This window comes from Bactrocera tryoni, chromosome 3 (assembly GCF_016617805.1).
Source record: "Bactrocera tryoni isolate S06 chromosome 3, CSIRO_BtryS06_freeze2, whole genome shotgun sequence".
Lineage (NCBI taxonomy): Eukaryota > Metazoa > Arthropoda > Insecta > Diptera > Tephritidae > Bactrocera > Bactrocera tryoni.
In genome coordinates, this window is record NC_052501.1 from 19,694,644 (window position 1) to 19,714,149 (window position 19,506).

At 34.5% G+C, this 19,506-nt stretch overlaps 1 non-coding gene across 1 annotated transcript; it reads right to left on the minus strand.

The window, feature by feature from the left end:
* Positions 1-13,355: 13,355 nt before the first annotated feature.
* Positions 13,356-13,548, minus strand: LOC120773166. The gene has a single exon (XR_005705139.1). It is a non-coding gene; the product is annotated as a U2 spliceosomal RNA (small nuclear RNA).
* Positions 13,549-19,506: the final 5,958 nt, after the last annotated feature.

Genomic DNA, 19,506 nt, shown 5'->3' on the forward strand with positions numbered 1-19,506 from the left:
CATGCGTTGCGCTTGACTTACTGCGCTGCTTCATATTTCACTTCTTATAAAGCAATAAAGATATAGTACGTTGCCATGTATAGTATAACAAAAAAAAAAACAAGCAAAAACAAATTGAAAAACACAAATGTTACGTATACGCCAGCGTGAGTGACCGCTTCACGCCAGTATTTTGTGAATTTATATACACACATATGTATATATACAAATATATATTTCAATTACACTCTCTGGAGATATACATATACACATATACACCAGTACGTCATTGGCAAGACTTCGCTAAAATATAATATCAAAAAGAAATGCCTTCACTTGCTGGTTGGGCCTCATGCACGTGAGAAAAATAGCGAAAAAAATTCAAATATTATTTAATATTATAACACATTCGCTAATTGAAAGAGTTGATCTTACTTTTCTTCAGAACTCAAAATAAATTCGTATATACATACATATGTATGTATACATAGTTTTGGCTTACCGAAAAAGCAGTTCGCAAGATTGTAGGCCTATTACTAGCCCTTACCATGAAACTGTTAGTGATTTAGCTTTCCTAGTCAACAAATATGCCACATAAGCGTGTAGAACTAGATTTTTTCACTTCTCTTTTCAGTTCAGTGGTCTAGAAATATTTTAAAATTTTTATTTTTAGAATTTATTGTTATGATTTTTGTTTGATTTTAAAATTATAAACAAATATGCTATCAGTGAATAGCAGATACTTGCGTTTAATAAGTAAATTCAACAAGCCCACTTGAATAACTTATTACTTTGGACTATAACAGTGCATGCTTAATAATCATTACCGTGTATTAGAATACCAATAAGGAACGCATTGATAATATGCCATTGCATATAACCAGGAATTAAGACAATTTGTTGTTTTTATTATCATTACCATTGCATAGCTGATTTAATTAAAGTATTACGTCGTTACATTCGTGTTTAGCCACTGCGCACGCGCTAATGATCAGCACTTTTTTGTAGTCGTTGTGCTTGCTTTAAACCAACAGATCGTTTATGAGCATTATGTCTCTGTAAATATGAATAAAAGTAATTGGATTTGAGCGTTATTTTATGAGTACATCCGCACTTAGGGGAAATGCAGCGAACATGCGATTTGTGAATATGTATTCTCTTATCAGTTTTGAGTGAAAGTGGTGATTGGTACAGAGGAAATGGTATCTGTAGCAACATGTTGCAAGAGTAAAAAAATATTTAATTTTTTCTTCACATTTTTCACTGTGTATTATGTTATGTTAAGCTATGCTAAGTTAAGTTAAGTTATGTTAAGTTAATTTACATTATATTATGTTATGTTAGTTATGTTAAGTTAAGTTAAGTTAAGTTAAGTTACATTATATTATGTTATGTTAGTTATGTTAAGTTAAGTTAAGGTTAGGTTTAGTTAAGTTTAGTTAAGTTAAGTTAAGTTAAGATTTTGTTAAGTTAAGTTTAGCTAAGTTAAGTTAAGTTAAGTTATGTTAAGTTAAGGCAAGTTAATTCAAATTAAGTTAAGTTAAGTTAAGGAAAGTTAAATCAAATTAATTTAAAGTAAAGTTAAGCTTAGTTAACTTAAGTTATGTTAAGTTAAGTTAAGTTATGTTATGTTAAGTTAAGTTTAGTCAAATTAATTTAAAGTAAAGTTAAGCTTAGTTAAGATAAGTTATAATGTTATATTATTTTTTTAGTGATCTGTCAAATACTAATGCATGAAAATCCTAACCTCAAAAAAATCACCCGATAGTTTTACACTACTCATCTTATTAAGGGTGCATTTATTGGATCACATTGAAATATTTTAATAAAGAAGTACGTACAAAATTATAAAAAAAAAAATATTTAATATAATTCTGTCATATTACTAAGAGATATAAGATAGACAATAATAATACTTCAACAAAAAAAGGCCACCACTAAATTTAATTTATAAATTGCGTCTATTGTAAGTGTTACAATTACAAAATTATAACATATGCATTTGCATACTCTTAGCTACAAACATAAAACGGCGTGCAAACTTAGCGCCCATAAATAAAAGCAAATTAAGGAAGTGTGTCACAACAACAGCATCCTGTGATTTTGTGTTTACTGAGCTTAAATAAAATTAAAAATCTCGGACAGTGAAAAACACATGTTGAGCTGGTGGAATGTCACTTTTAAAATTTTCATAAAACTGTGTTTGAAAGTTAAAATCGAATGACTCCATTAACGGCTTAAATTGTTTAATTTAAGTACCAATTAACTCACAGACAAGCGACGACTACTTCCCGGTCGGAGTGTTTTGCGGATATTAGTAATTTTGTTGCCGGCAAACACTTTCATTTCTGCAAACCCAAACAACCATTACTTTCCAATCAGAGGCAGAGAATTTTTATAAGCCAGCACAATAACAAAAACAAAGGCAATGGAAAGTTAACTACAATAATTGTGAAGGGAAAATACACTCAAACGCTTTATGACGAACTTTATCAGCCATCAATGTGCAGGCCGTAATGAAAATCAAATAAAAGCCATGGAATTTGCGGAGATGAAATCGCCAAAATGTGGAGGCTTTTTGCAGACACAATGTAAACACTATTATAGGAAACGACCACGCCTAGGAAATTGCCTAAAAATTAATATAATTGATTGAGCAAAAACAAAAACAAAAAACAATGAAATGTGGGTTTGTCACCTAGAAATGTTTATGACTTCGAAACCGCTTGTCATAAACAAAGAATGAAAGAAAACCGCAATTATTGCAAAACTCTTTGCAAAAGACATGAGTGGTAATGAACAACTACCTTCACCTCCACGCTTAATGTCAATACCACAAATATCGAAAGACACACTTAATGAAATTTGAACACTCATACATACACTAATGCATACACACATGCATATATACATACATACATTTCACATACTCAAACATTTACATTTGCTTATAGACACTCACTGTATGCTGTGGCAACAGGAACCCAGCCGCCGCGGCAAGCCAAATAATACATTAAATCTGCCACATAAATACAGCGCTTGCTTGCCCGCACACTCCGCATACTCCTGTCTCGCGCTCACCTCTTTTACGTTGACCACATTTGACCGACTTTAATTTGCTTGTTCTGTGCTTTTTTCTTCCACTTTCATATACAATCGTCTTAAATGGCTTAAGTCGACCCGGCGCGTCTCGTCGGCTCACCCTATCTTCAACGGCTGTGGTACTTTCAGGTTACGAGTATTGTCATTTAACTATTGTTGTTATTGTTTTGTGTTGTTTTTGTGCACTTTTATTTGTTACAACAGTCTATTATTACAATGATCTCTTGCGGCGGCTGCCTTGAAAGCGAAAGTGAAATTGTTTGCTCTCAGCTAATCTTGATGGGTTGCATTTGTTCGCGTTGAAATTTATTTTTTGGCTACACTTTGACGATTTTCTTGGAATAACACTTTTTTTGGTGCGTCTCTATTTATTATTAATTTTACTATTATTGCTTGCTCGCCATTATTGTTATTATGATTGTTGGAAAAATTAGACGAATTATATAAACTTGATGGTAGAGGATTAATGAATTTATTTGGAAAAAATATCTTAAGGTTTGCAATTACTCGCCTGCGGGGTTATCGTTTTTGTGGATTAACTTTTATAAATTTAATATAATTTAGTATATTTTTTATCTTGAATTGATCGATTTTCGAATTTTTAAATGGCGTTAGTATTCAGAGGATAGAGTCATGTATAGAAGATCACGCACGTGTGGAAAGTTATCTGAATGTCATTCACTTGGGAGCGGCTAGAAACGATTCTTTTACTATACATATTGCTGAAGCAGCTCACGATCCGGCTATAGACCAAGTATACTTTGGTTAGCCAAAGAACATCCGTTTGAAGGCGAACCATTCCTCTCTAAGTCTAAGATTTGTTTGCTGGGTTTCTAACCCGCCATGTATTAAAAACCGCCCCAGCGTAGGGACTGACTGAGAGACTGCCCATTTGATGACGACCACGGAAAACGCATAAAGGATTATGATTGAGTCTACGCCAATAAAGAAGTATGAGTATTCTTCAGTTCCCTTAGTAATGCAATGTCAAAGTCTAAAAAAAAATAGCTTGACATCTGCTGTTTTTGAAAATGTTAGAAATATACAGTCTCTATTCCGTTGATAGATAAGACTCTGTTTTGTATCGAAATAAACTTTTTAGTATTTTTCTGTATCAAATTTGTACTTCAACAAAAGTGTTCGTACTTTTCTTAACTCTTTAATATACATATATTTTTTTTAATTTCTATGACTTTATAAAAAGTTTTGTGCAACAAAAGGCGTTTTTTCGCGGATTAAGAAGAGTTAATTACTTTAAAATGAAGAAAATCTCAACCGAAAGGTGATTGAAGCCAAGAGGCATATATATATATACATATATTGTTGGAACACTAGGAAGATAAGTCGCTTTTGCATCGGATTGTGATTGGTGATGAAAAATGAATCTATTACGAGATCACTAAGAAACACAGAAATGAAGATGGTGCTGAGACAATCAGCCAATTCGACGACAAAGCCGAATATTCATGACACCAAGGTAACAATCCGTATTTGGAAGAGCGTGCAACATTATGAGCTTTTAAAACCGGGCGAAACCATTAAAGGGGAACACTGCCACGGCAAAGTGATGTGAAAGACGTCCGGAATACGGGACTAGACACGAGGCCATTATCTGCTATCATTACAACGTTCGACTTCGTTCAGACGATTAAAGACTAAATGGAAAAAGCACCTGGAAAGTTTTGCCTTTTTCGCATTGTCTCTCTAACTACCATTTATTTCACAGCTTGATTCATTCTGTGTTGACAAATTGTTGGAAAAATGGTAAAAATGTTATAGCTTTCGATAGGCAATACTTTTAAAAATATGTATAAGTTTTCTTTTATAGTTGTGTAAATGTTGAAAACAACTGCAGGAATATTAACCCAACTTCAATGACTTGAACTTTCATACATATTGACAGGGGCGAATCGAAAAATTCGCTTTCTACTTGTTCAAAAAGTCAGTCAAAACCAATAACGATATTTTAAAACTCTGCCAGATTTCTTAAAAATACGTTACCAAAAATGTTACTAGCTTTGTCAAGTACCTTCCGGTTTATGTTAAGTGAGTTGTGACTTGTTTTGGCACTCACTTAAAATAAAATGTAGCTAAAAATGTTGATAGCATCACCCTGCAGTCGCTTGAAAAACAGTAAAAGTGATTTTTTGTACCACAAAGTTGTTTGAATCACATAAAATTAAACATTATAGGCAAAGAGTTGTAAAAATGGACTAAATCGGAAAATTATTCCACCCACCTCCCATACAAAGATTATACATATTCTAAAAAACTAAAAGTGCGATAACTGTCTTACGAAGAACTTTAGAGGCATTAGATATAGTTCTAAGAATAATATATTGTAAAAGTTATGGGCAATACTTCTAACTACTATTAGTAAAAGTCTCATATCCGAGCAACACCATGGCCAATTTGAACCAAACATGATATATAAGAATGCATTAACATGTACTATAACTTTCAAGGTCTCCAAATATCGAGTATCTTTTCTTAATCTGAGTACATAAATCTGACCTTTTTACTAAAGTATTAGTCAATCTATGAAATATATTATTGAACTTAGATGGAATTTTTTACCAACGGCACTACATACATATATCCTTGTGTCGAAATGTGTAAAAACTAACCTCTCTAATACCTAGTACAAACATTTTCGAACTTCCAGTTGACTTAATACCTAAATTCTATGAGAGAAAACATAGTACATTAAGATTACCGTGAAGTTTGTTACGCCTTAGTTACGAGCTGAGTCAATTAAGCCATGTCCACTTGTCTGCCCGTCTATATATACATATGTGTATTAGTCCCTTAGTTATATACTTGTGAACTTTTCAAACTAAAGTCCGAAGATATCAATTTTTCTTGTTTTCATGATATTTGAAGCATATTTTTTCCTACAAGGCATTTTTGTAAGCTCACATGTATATGTGTGTGTGGATGGAGTGTTACCGCTTCTGGTGTTGGTGTTGTGGATGGTCATTTGGAGCAAAAATAATAAGAAAAGTGTGGCGACTCCTTTCACTTTCGTTCGTTAAACGTATGTCCGCATAACCGCCTGATATGCACATAACATGTTGTTGGTTTTGTTGCCACTTTTTGGTTTGTTGCATTGTCGCTGCCTGACTGACCATCATTGCCGGTTTTTTGTTGTTTTCTTTCGCTTTTTTGAGTTAACTGCTGCTGGGCTTGTCTATATCTATACCATCTGTTGGCTCTCAACGCGCGTTGTTGTTGTCATCATCAGCTGCCTTTGCGTTGAATTCAGAGCAGATGTTGTCAATTTAAATTGCCAGCAGCAATTCGGTGGTAGCAACCGTTGCGACTGCGGCTGCTGCAATGACAATGACAGAAAAAATGGAAATTTTCGTTAGTGCTAATCAGCAAGCGTTTCACGGCAGCAGTTTCTGTTGCCTTGGATTACATTTGTTATGCCGTCGATGTTATTGTTGTTGTTATTGGCGGTAAAAACATCGCATGATTCATAAGCTCTTGAGTGCCTCTCATCCAAGTGCATTGAGTAGCTGCTGCCGGTTGTCGTTAGCGATATTGTTTTTGTTGTTGTTAATTTTCAAATATGTTTTTTTCATTATTTTTGGTGGCTTGTTTTGGATTTCGCATCTTGCCGCGTGGCTGTTTCCATCGCATAGCTGGATTTCTTAAGGCCAATACAGACAAAACCGCACTCACACAAATTAACACAACACACTTTGTCGTCAATGTTGTTGCCTTGTTTTTTGTATTTTTTTTTTAATATTTATTTCTTCTTCGGCTTGTTATTCAACTGCACTCGTTGTTATTTCTTTTTTAATAATTTATTTGTTTTTTTTTTTGTTTGGTTTTGTATAATATCATAAATTTTGTCCATGACAGTGGTTCGTTTTTCCCCACACCAGATTTTTTTCCGCGTCGACTATTTTGGGAGATTCCGCAAACGCTTTTCGCTGCTGAGATCAAGGCTTCACCTTGACAGTCGTTGAATGCCGTTCGTTTGTTTCTGGATATTTACTTTGTAGTTAGTAATGGAGAGAAAAAAAAACATAAATATGAGCGCAAATAGGAAAATTGTACTTTTCTTCGTTTTTTTGGACATTAATTTTCAAGCCAATCCCAATTCGCTTTTATGTTGAATGAATTGCGATATTGATTTCCTTAAGTCGTTTTTATTAGTTTATTTATTATTATTATTTATTTTGCATGTTGAGGAAACTTGACTGCCAGCAAGTTTGTTACTTAAGTCTTCCGTTTTTAAACCAAGGTGCCATAGTTGTCCTTCACTGCCGCTGCGCATATGATAAGCGGTCGCATTATGTAAACTCGTCCGTTATATTTTCACAATATATTATTTTTTTAAGTTTTAGCGCACTCTGTGTATTGATAACGAGACTAATAATAATTTTTTCACATCACAACAGACTTAAAAAATTTGAACTTTTTTACCGAAAATAGCTATTTACTAATCTTTATTGGTGGAAGTTTTAATAAATATGTACACAATTTTGTGATTATTCCATAGAAAGCATAAAAGTTGTTGGGTATAATTTTGATTGAGACAGGTTTGGGAGCAGGTTTTAGATAATATTGTGATCCTTGTATCAAATACATATTGTCCTTTCCTATGTATGTATTTCCTTATGGTATTTAAATGGAAAAACACTTTAACAGATAAAATTAATAAATTAATAATAAAAAATAAATTTCCACATCTTTTTAGCATGTTTAGCAAATTTCGTGGAAAAATCAGGTTTAGAGTCCCGTACTACCTCGCGGGTGTGAGTTACGACTTTGTTGCACCGGGCACTTATGTAGAGTGAACAATTCTGAGAAATATGCGTCTAAAGTCAAAACGATGCCATAAAATACCTCTGATCTGTAGGAATTTAAAGATAAAAAATAACGATTGTAGTGCATTTTCTATGGAAAATTTTTACATGGTCCAGTTCTTAATGTAAATTTAAGGGCTCAAATTTTTAGGGAATTTTTTTTAGGGTATTTTCAAGGAAATTTCATGAGGGGATTGAAAAAAATTAATTGTTAAAAAAAAACACCCTAATATATATATTTATTAATTAAAGGGCCTTTGACGTTACCTTAGAGGCGTTATAAGCTGCGAGACAAATTTAATATACTTATTTTCAGAATGTAGATATGGCTTTATTCGCATTGAGATAAATACTTGTGTATTAAAAATTCCTCAAATAATTTTGAAGGAAAATATTCTGGACTAATTTTGGGCCATATTAATAAAGTTATTCTACTGTCGTGTTTATGATTTAAATTAATTTACATAAATTAATAGAAGAAGATTTTATGTGCTACTGATTTGTGTATTTTGTTTTTACTTTTAAAATGACTTTGTAGGTTTTTTAATTATTTTAGTCGATCTTCTATAAGAGATATTGACATAATTGGCCTCAACAACTACGCTGTTAGTTCTGCTTTCGACGGATTGGATATAGAAGCAAAGCAAATGGGTCGGGTTTTGAACGAGGGCAAGACGAAATATTTCCTGTCATTAACAAACAGTCTTCGCACCCGTGATTTGGCTTTCACGTTCCTCTTGAGAGTCATAACTTCGAAGTCGTAGATATTTTCGTCTATCTTGGAACCATCATTAATACCAACAATAACATCAGCTTCGAAAGACAACAAATAATAACTCTTCCTTCGGCTTTAGTACGCTCAGAGCTGGAGTGTTTTTATTCTTTTGGGGGAACCATAGGAAGAGGAAAACCTTCACTCCGTTGGAAAAATCAGGTGTAGAAGGAACAGCCTGCACTTGGAATCTCCAATTGGAGCCAAACGCGAAAAGAAAGAACGACTGGCGTGCTGGTGCAAACTCTGCTATAACCGCGTAAGCAGTGTCTACGCCAATAAAGAATAAAAAGTAGTAGCAGCACTAAATAAATTTAAAATAAAATAAAATAATATTTATTTACACTCTAGATAGTAAGACCAAATTTAACGCCAACATCGATAATAGAAAAGAATACTAAAAGCAGGTTACTGACAGCCGCGGTGACATAACATCGAAAAATATTTTATGTTAAAATAAAATTTGTAATTTATAAAATAAGAATAAAGTACTTTGATTATTCTTAAAAATCTGTGGCACATTAATATCAATTCTCAACTGGACAATGCATGCAATGCTTCTCACCGATATTGCTACAGCAGTATCAAGCAACCCAGAAGCCTGAAAAAGCAGCCAACTTCCTTTACAAAATAAAAATAAAATATATGTACGAGGGCTGCTATATATATTCTGGAATAGGGCAACACTAAGTGTTGCCAGGTGCAATCTGATATTTCCATTGGAAAGTTTGACATTTTTTAGCATAACATCAGTCAGAACGTTTTGTCATTTAATCGTGAATTGTTTTATTTACAGGGAATTAAAAAATTCATCTCGGGCAAAAAATGGATTTAACTCGTGAACATTTTCGTGCGATCATTTTTCACAACTTTCGAAGTGGATTATCACGACAAGAGTGCATCGATAAACTAAAATCTTTGTATGGCTATGAAGCACCATCCTATAGCACTGTGAAAAACTGGTACAATGAATTCAATCGTGGCCGACGCTCGCTCAAAGACGAATTCCGTGAAGGTCGTCCAAAAACAGCCGTTGTGCCAGAAAACATCGATGCCGTACGTGAACTGATAATGCAAGACTGTCATGTAACATACCTTCACATAGAGGCATGCCTATGCATTTCTCCCACCAGCATACGTTCGATATTGCATGAACACCTGGCCGTAAAAAAGGTTTGACAATCGCTCAAAAAAAGGCTCGTGTGGATTGGTGTAAAAAAATGCTGAAAAAATACGATCGCGGTGCTTCAAAAGACGTTTAAAAGATCGTCACAAGTGACGAATCATGGATCTATGCGTATAAGCCCGAAACAAAGCAGCAATCGACAAAAAACAACACAAAAAAAATAAATTAAAAACCATTTTCGTTGATAAATATGCCTATTTACATTATAAGGCCAGAAATATATATAGCAGGCTACGTATTATAGTAAAATTACTTCCCTGCCATTGCTAAATATTTCTTCCTTTTTTCTAATTAATAATATTTAATAACGTCAAGTTCTCATTACTGAAATAATGAGCGCTTCTCGATATTACGCAATTTAGGCAATAAGTGCATACAAGCAAACCGCCTCAAGATATAAATACAATGAAGCAAGCAAACAACCAAAAGTTACAACTAAAAAATATTGATTGCATAACACGCTTAAGTAATAGGCACAACAAGAAACGTTTGTTCATATGTATGTGATAAAGTAATAAGCAAATGTTGTACTGCAAGCACATAGGCGACATAACCTTGGCGACGTCTGGCCGTGGTTCATCGATCGTTCGCGGATGATTAGGAACTTCATAACTCATTTGCCGCTACTTTGCAGCGTTTTGTCAACCTTTGAAAGCGACGTCTATTAGCGCACAATTAGCATGTATAAATAGATATACATATTTATAGTCGAACAAATGAATCACTTGTGCGGACGGCTAAAACCCCAAAAACAAAAACAATGGTGGCACACAAAAATAAATATTGACTAAAAACAATAAAATAAAAATTTCAAACAGAAGCAGTAGTCTAAAGCAGATAATCAGATTTCTTGTGTCCAATAACTTTTTTGGACAGCTCTTTAATTTTTCTTTTTTGTTGTTGTTTTATTATTTTATTGATTTTGTTTTTTTTTAATGAACTCGCCCAATACAGCGGCAATATTGTCGAGCGCACGCTTAATTGCGCTGCTGTGCGACGCATCCGCTCCGGATTGCTGCGGCGGCGGTGAGCGGTCATTAGCTGCAACTTTAAGACACACAAATATATATTTACATATATACATATACATATTTATATACTTCTTTTACGAAGCAAAGTGCCAGCGCAGCGTTTCCGTTGACTGCTCACTTGGACAGCTGAGTGACCATCGCAGCGTTATGGCATCGCATCTTCATAATTACCAGCGCTGGCTGGATGTTAAGCAACCACCGAAAAAAGCAACAAAAACTCACGAAAAATAACGTCGCTTTTTGCTTTATTTTGGCTGAAATCTCGTGTTGTAAAGTTACTTGAGTTTTTATAGACAGGCAGCTGAGTTTATTCGTTTGTCATTTATATGCATTTAAGGTACATGCTTTTGCTTAGTCATTTTTACGGTTATACCATATACAAACGGACATGTACACTTCTCACGTTTGTAGGCACAAAAGAAATGAAGCAATTTTTGACACGCCGTTTGCTACTGGAAGTGTTATTATTGGTTACAGTGGGATGATTTGGTAAAATTTCTTTAAGCACACAATAAGAAAACATAATATGGTATTACTTGTATTAGAAAAGTTTTTTTAAAATTATTTTTGTATATGTTATTAGTATATTTTTTTTAACGAAAACATCTTTGTATTGATGTGTAATCAAAATCTTGCTGGTTTTTTAATGGAAACGCAATTGTATTGTAAACGAATGGTTCCAAAGGAATTATTTGAAGTATTGCCCAACGCTCGACCCAGCTGTTTCCCATTCTCCCGGCAAAGCTAGAATACATTAACGGTAAAACCATTCTACTTACGAGTCTATCAAAAATCGCTGTCGTCAAGTGAGTGAAACTGCTTCTGAGCTAGACCATGTGCCATCGTAAGGAACAAATAATAATCAGACGGTACAATAGTTGAGCATGGTGTGTTGAGTAGGACTTCCATTTCAGTGTTTCTGGGTAGGTTATAAAGGGGTTAGAGAACGGGAGGCCGAGCGTTGTCAGGCTGTAGAATTACCTTGTGTATAGGCCACTTTTCGTGCAGTGTTCATCATTCCTAACACATGTAATCAGTTTGAAATTGCTTTGGCAGATGACTCCCACTGCTGAAGAAAGCTCTTCTTTGTTTTCGCCTTCCTTAACGCCGACTATATTCAATATCGAAATAGCCGTCTTTAATTAAGGAACGGCTACTTCACTTGGGAGAGAACTTGCGAAAAGTTTTTGGAGTTCTTGATGTGCTACCGACTTCTTTGACTGGAAAAAGAAAATTCATACTTCCTGCAAATTACAATTGTTTATCATAAAATCGGATATAACGTATTCGCACAGCCAAATTTATATGACACATAAACATAGTCACTACTGTGGAAATACAGTTTCTTTGTCAAATATCTGGATTATGTTTATGGCGCTTTGGATTAAATCAAAATATATTACAACTAACTGTTGGGGCTATCTATTGTCAAACAGCGAAGACTTAGTTACGCATCTAGTACAGGGTGATCCATTTCCAGGTTCTCTACTTTTTTACTTCAGACTTCAATTTTAATGGCAATGTTTATTATGTTTCGAAAAAACTTGCTTTGGCATTTATTTTTTGAAGGTTATCTCTTTGAGTTCACTTTTCGATGAATGAAATACGTGATGTTTTGCTCTAAGCTCAAATAGTCGGTTATCATGGCGCGATAACGGTCGTCGCTAACCGTTACGTTCTCACCAGTATCATTTTTGAAGAAATATGGAACTATGATTCCACCGGCCCACAAACCATATCAAACCGTTCCTTTTTCTGAATGAAGTGGCAGCTCTTGAATCTCTACAGGTTGCTCTTCGTCCCAAATGTGGTAAGTTTGCTTGTCTACGTACCAATTGATCTAGAAATGGGCCTCATCGCTGAACAAAATTTTGTTCAAAAAGGTCGGATCTTCTTGGAACTTTTCAGGAGCCCATACATCGAAGCCATGTCGCTTGGGAAGGTTGAGCGGCTTCAGTTCTTGCACAAGCTATAGTTTATATGCTTTCAATTTAAGCTCTCGACATAAAATGCGCCAAGTCGTTCCATACGACCGTCCTGTTCGCGCAAACGGCGCCGAATCGGTCGAATATTATCCAATAATGAATTCTGGGTCTCAAGATAGGTGATGGTGTTGCGAATAGTACGCTTAGTAGTTCGATCATGTTGACCATAAATTGAGCGAAGCGCACGAAATACGTTCTTTACAGAACGCGAATTTTCCGAATAAAGTTTAACGATTTATAAACGTTGTTCGGACATTAGTTTTTCCATGATGGAAACCCATTCAATGCTGAACAACAATAACAATGACAGTTTGACATGACTCACGCGTGATCTATCCAAAAAATGCTATTGATAAAGTCACCCATTACTATTGATGAGCGTACACCAAAAGTCATCGAAACGTTCATGAGACAAAAACATTGTTGACCAGTGTAATTCAATTTCATTGACATACGCTTTAAGCATGGATTTAAATTTTATTATTTTAACCACCCAGACTTGATTGCGTTTTAATTCACTTAATTATTTATTTTGAAGCAAGCCCCTAAAACACTTCGTCGAAACCAGAAATTAGTTTAACATTTGCTGTCCACTGTTGGAGAATCTATCAGATGTTAAGCTGACAAAAACAGATACTACACTTTGATCTTAACCATAACGCCGAGAAGCCTATTATAGAAAATGTATAGCAATAAATTTAGAATTTTTAAATAATTCCTTAATAAAAAAAATAAATAAATAAAAAAAGAGAAACAGTCAATGCAATAAATAATGACAATTATCTACTATATAAATAATAAAATAAAATGTATTGCTTATCTTCTTCACTTTTATTGGCGTAGATATATTCCTTATACAACCAAACAATAACAACGAAACATATTTACTTTTCGTTAATTGAAGACAACACTCAGACGCCCGCCCGTGTACAACAGCTGAATACCGTGTTATATCGTCATTGTTGCAATAGTTGTTGCTTAATCACTTAAATCGCATACGCCTTACTATTTCGGTATGCAGCGGTTGTGTTTTCAAAGCCCCTCCACAAGCACCAAAGCGCCATACATTTCTTCGCCGTCATTTGCTCTTCGCCTTATCCACCCTTTCTTCGACTACAACAATAACTCATTGCGGCCTTTGCTATGCCACCGCTTTTTACATGCTTTCTTGCATTTCATATCACTCACTCTCTTTTCCTTGTGCACTCTCCACACTTCCTCAATTTTCAATTTCCAGCTTACACTCTGAGCGCAAAACACCAAAACACCAAAGACTTAAGCAACAAACTCGGTGCAGCTACAAGTTCGCCGCCAACTCGCTGCAAAACTACAAAGCCTATGCTTTGTAGCAGAGTTGGCGGTTGTAATTGTGAGCTAGCGGCAGCTTTGGCTTGCGCTGTGAGCGCATGCGCATTCAGACTTCTTTGAGGTTTCAACTCATGAAGGTCGTTGCCGACTTATCATTGGGTTTTACCATCACGCGACTATCGATTTTTGTTCGCTCATTGCTTGGCGTTCGGCTTTTCGATTACACCATTGAAACTCTCGCGCTGGTCCATGAGACAAAAACGATTTGGCAACATTGTTGTCGCCGTCGTCAGCGTCGTTGCTGTTGTCGCCGTGGTATAGTCAGCTGCGCAGCTATCGGCTGAGCGCAAGTGTATTTTGGTTTTTTACCGTTAGCTCATGCCGCATTCGATTTTATTAACGTTTTTACATTCGTGGAGTACGCGCGCGAATCGCTCTTCAGCTAAACGGTAAATAAAGACGTGGTGTATATGTAAAATATATATATAAGTGTGCGAAGGATTATTTGTGCCCAAAGGAATAAATAAGGATTTTCAACGGATTTTGATAAAAAATATAGGCGAAATACGTTAAACAGATTGATTTACACAAAAAAAAAAAACAACAAATAAATTTTGGAAAAAAAATTACAAAAAATTTAGTGTTTTAAAAATTTGTGAGTTTTAATGAAAAAAAAATTACAAAATTACAAAATATAATTTTTAATTTTTTTTGTTTCTGTTAATTGTGAATTTTTAGAAAACCAAAGTTTACAGTAACATTTTTTTTTACTAAAAAAATATAATAAAAAAATATTATTTTACGCCATTTTAGCTGCTTTAATTTCGTGGCGCCATTGTCGCACCGTTTCCATCGTTGACGTTCGTTTGTGTTATTTTGCAGTGAAAGTGATTTGATTTGATTTCGATTCGGCTGCGTTTGTGTGCGTGCGCCGCTTTGCGACTGCGCAAGCCAAAGAAAAGCAACAGTCAGTCATAGCAGTGTCGTGTAGTGTTTTATTTTTGTTTTTCTTCTCCATTGTTGTTGTTGTTGTGTATACACGACAATTTACCATTTTACTTAAAAATTGCAAATAATTTACAAAACCTTATTTTGGCATTGAATAAACAAATGTGTGCGCGCTGGTGTTTTATTTTCGTGGCAGACATGAACTGTTGAAAAACAAAATCAACGAATCATTGTGTAAACACGTCCAAAAATTAAAAATCAGCAATCAATTGCCTCAAAGTGCTAAAGATTTACATGCCTATATCTATATTTATATGATTTTCCTACCTTTCCATTTCGATTCCAATTTTTATAGGTGTATATGAATATTGAAAAGTGTGCGAGGAAAGTTGAGTTGAGAAAAGTGTTGCAGAAACGATTGTAGCGCAGATTTATCACAGTGCTTAAAGTATAATTGCGGATATCGTACGGAATAACAAGCTGCACATTAAATACTTTTACTGCGATTACCGCATGCTGTTTTCGAAAAATAGGTGAGTGTCTCAGTATTTGACGATTCGAATGCTTTTTCAACAGTTGGTTGGATACTGATTTACATATGATTCTACATTTTTTTGGTATTTTGTGGTAAAAATCTGAGTTGTAGGCCACCCTAAGAGGATTGAATATTTAATGAAACTATTTTATGTCTTATAAATCATCTTATAAATCAATTGCACTATATATAAGTAGCTGCGTGATTTATTTGTTAACCAAAGAAATTATGAGATTAGCTGTTTTGAAAATTATTCTGGCACTACCTAAATCGAATATTTTTTGTTCTTCCGTTTTATAGAAGTAATGTAATATTTTGATTGCTCCAAACAGCGAAAACTGAAGTTGTGTCTCCAAGTTGTTTGGGTCTTTTTGTTTTCAACCCTTATTCAGCTGAACGAAATGTTGGCTGAATCAAGTCGTGTTGTCTAGGTCTTTTAGATTTCAAGATTTACACAGCTGAAGAGAGTGTTGGCTGCGTAAGACGCTGAAGACTTAAAATAACAATATGAAGTATGGCTGGAGCCCTATATCAAGCTGTCTAGATCTTCTAGTATTCAAGACTTATTCAGCTGAACAGAATATTAGCTGAATCAGGAGCTGAATGCTTAAACCCACCATATGAAGTATGGCTGAAGTCATATACCAAGTTGTCCAAGTCTTTTAGTTTTCAGAACTTATATGGGTGAACAGAATATTGGCTCAATAAAACGCTGAATAACTAAAGGCACCGTATAAAGTATGGCTGGAGTCCTATAACAAGTTGCCTAAATCTTTTAGTTCTCAAGACTTATTCAGCTGAACAGAATGTTGACTGAATAAGGCGCTGAATACTTAAACTCACCATACCAATTTACCAACACTCAACACAAATATCTTCACAAAATTTTAGAAATATGAAAAAAAAAATACTACAAATTTGTTTTAAATATGTGTGAACGATTTCTTCGAAAATATTGTTAATTGCTACGAAGCTAGTGAAAAGATTTTTAAATCCAAAACATGGTTAAGTTTGTCTCGAAGTATGTGATATCCAAAAGGAAACGTCGGAGATCCTGAAAAATTTAAATGCATATGGTCAGTATGACATACTGAATCGATTTTGTCATATTAATCTGTCTCTCCGACTGTTCGTCTGTACATATGTGAACAGTTTTTGAGATATTTTGTAACAGTATTTTTCTTCATAAGAAGATGCTCTTTTGCCGGAACCGTCGACATTGGATTACTATAATATAATACTGACACTGATCGATCAAACTCAAGTTCTTGTATGGGACATTTTTTATTTGAAGATATATACTAAAAAACAACGGTGTAATCTCCAAAAAAAATGTTCCGATCAGAGCACTTTAGCATATACATATGTATGTAGCTGTTACACAAACTCACCTATTAAACTCAAGATCTTGTTTGGAGACTTTTTTTTATCGTGACGATATCTTGGACGGTTATATAGTCTCCGTACATATTGTTTTGATCGAACCACTATAACGCATAGCTGTTATTTAAACTGGCCGATACAAATAAAAATTTCTGTATGGAAAAGTTTTTATTCGACGAGATATCTGCACGAAATTCGACATAAAGTATTTTCGAAGGTAATACTACAATCTTCCAACAACTCGTTCAGATTAGACCAATAAGGCTTATAGCTGACACTCAAACTGACTTCTCAAAATAAAGATAAAGTTATTTTGATGCCCTTTTATACAACAAAAAATGCACCTGTGAAAAATTATTATAGTGTCGATGAAACCGAAGTTAACATATTTTTTTGTTTCAAAATCTGTTCTGAGTATTTTTATAACAGCTTCCATTCCACTTTACTATAAAATGTTGTAATATCATAACGTAAATGTTATAACACTCCGCAATACGAAAAAACCTTAGTCACATCCGCTGCTTCGTGGCAACTCAAATTACAGTTATCCATTAAATTTTGCCTTACCACATCAGCTGTCGAATATGATAAATGATGCGCAGAAGTAACACCTAAATGCTGCGGCAATTAAACGGCGTAACTTTGTGCCACAAAAAGTAAAACAATAATTAAGTGCAAAAAAATCAAATAATAATATCAAAAAGTATGTAATAAAAAAGCATTGCGAAATCAGCACAGAAATTGCAACAATATTATCTAATGCGCTTGCAGAGCTGAATCAAAAGTGGGTAAGCATAATTGCTGCCATTGTTTTACCGCAAAAGTGTCGCAAGTGCTGAACTAAACTGTAGGCACAAGAAGCGGCCAAAGAAATACAATCTAAAAAAGGAGTGTTAATAAAACTAAATGAAGGCAATTAGTGTGATGCAAAAACTAATAAAGAAATGCCTGCTGCATACGCAAATCGACGAGACAAACAACAACAACAACAAACTTAAACAATACTGTGAATAAATGATTGCGCGTTGCACATACGAAAATTGAGCTATGAGTGAAATGTGTGCGTGTGTGTGTAAATAATATAAATATAAAACAATGAAATAGACACCAGCGAAATGAAGAAATAAAGCAACAACTGCAGCGACCTAAAATGCACGCATTTTTTGGCATTTTTATTTGCCGCAAGCAGCGCCGACGAAATTTCATTGCATAATTTTCATAAAAGCCTTATTACGTGTGGAGCACAAAAACTGCGCGCACATCTTCAGCCAAAAACGCCAAAAACCAAAAACTTGAAGTGGAAAATTATGCAGTTAAGCATTTCAAGCCAGTTTATAAAGCAACGGCAGCGTGCAAGCGGCAGCTGGTACGCTTCGAAAAAGGGCCAATAAGTCAAGTGCAAATGCGGAAATGCGTGAAGTATAACTAGAGCGCTGCCGAAAATAAATATGCGGCCCCAAAGAAGAAATAAATAACCAAAAAAAAAAATATTGTAAAAGAAGAAGTGAAGGAATTACGTTAACTCCCGACTGGCAACCAAACTCATTGGCCTAAAAAATTTGAGCGCAGTAAAACAAAAATTAAGAAAATAAAAAAAAATAAATAACAAAAAAAAAATATAACTAAAAAAGAAAAAAAAACTTCAACTCATTTTCAACGCCAGCGCGCAACCACTTTACACAAGCAGCAGCACAACAAAATTAATGAAGTTATTATTTTTTCGTTTTTGGCAATATGACACGCTCTGCATATCCGGGGTATCCTCGCGTTGTTTTACGTCACCGTCTACGCTCACACATACATCCAGATTTATGGCCACTTCATGCGCCTGTATGGCACTTCACTAAGTTTTCGTAAATATTAAGCGTACCTCTGTGTGTTTTACGTACTCTTTTTTAAACATATTTAAATATATAAAGGCACTTCCTTTCTTTTTGTTTCGCTTTTGCTTTTCTTTCTTGTTTTAATTTCAATTTTTCTTGTTTTATTTTTTTCTTGCATGTTTTGTATCTATACCTTATAGTTACTACACAGCACTGGTAATGCAAGCAGACTGTTACATGACCTCTTTCTCAGTTTTGGGCTGATTTTCGGTTTGTTTTCGTTAAATTGCATAAGCAGAGAAATTTTTGCGTTAACTTGACGTTCACCTTGGACCAAATAAAATGCGAGGTATTTTTAGTTTCGGGAACTACATAACAGTTAATACAGATTTGTTAAATTCAACAAAAAGAAAAATATAAGCTACATATAAGTAAATATACATGCATGTTTGGTAAAGCATATGGGCTCAGGTAAATTTACTTTTGGTGAAATGCTTTTAATTACTAAAGAAAACTTGAAAAAAAGCCAAAATATGCAGCGTTTTAACATGTTGTTCAATGATAAGCTTTAAGGAAGCGGTTTTTATATAAAGCAATTTGATTTTAAGAGGCCTTTGATAAGCCTTGGATGAAG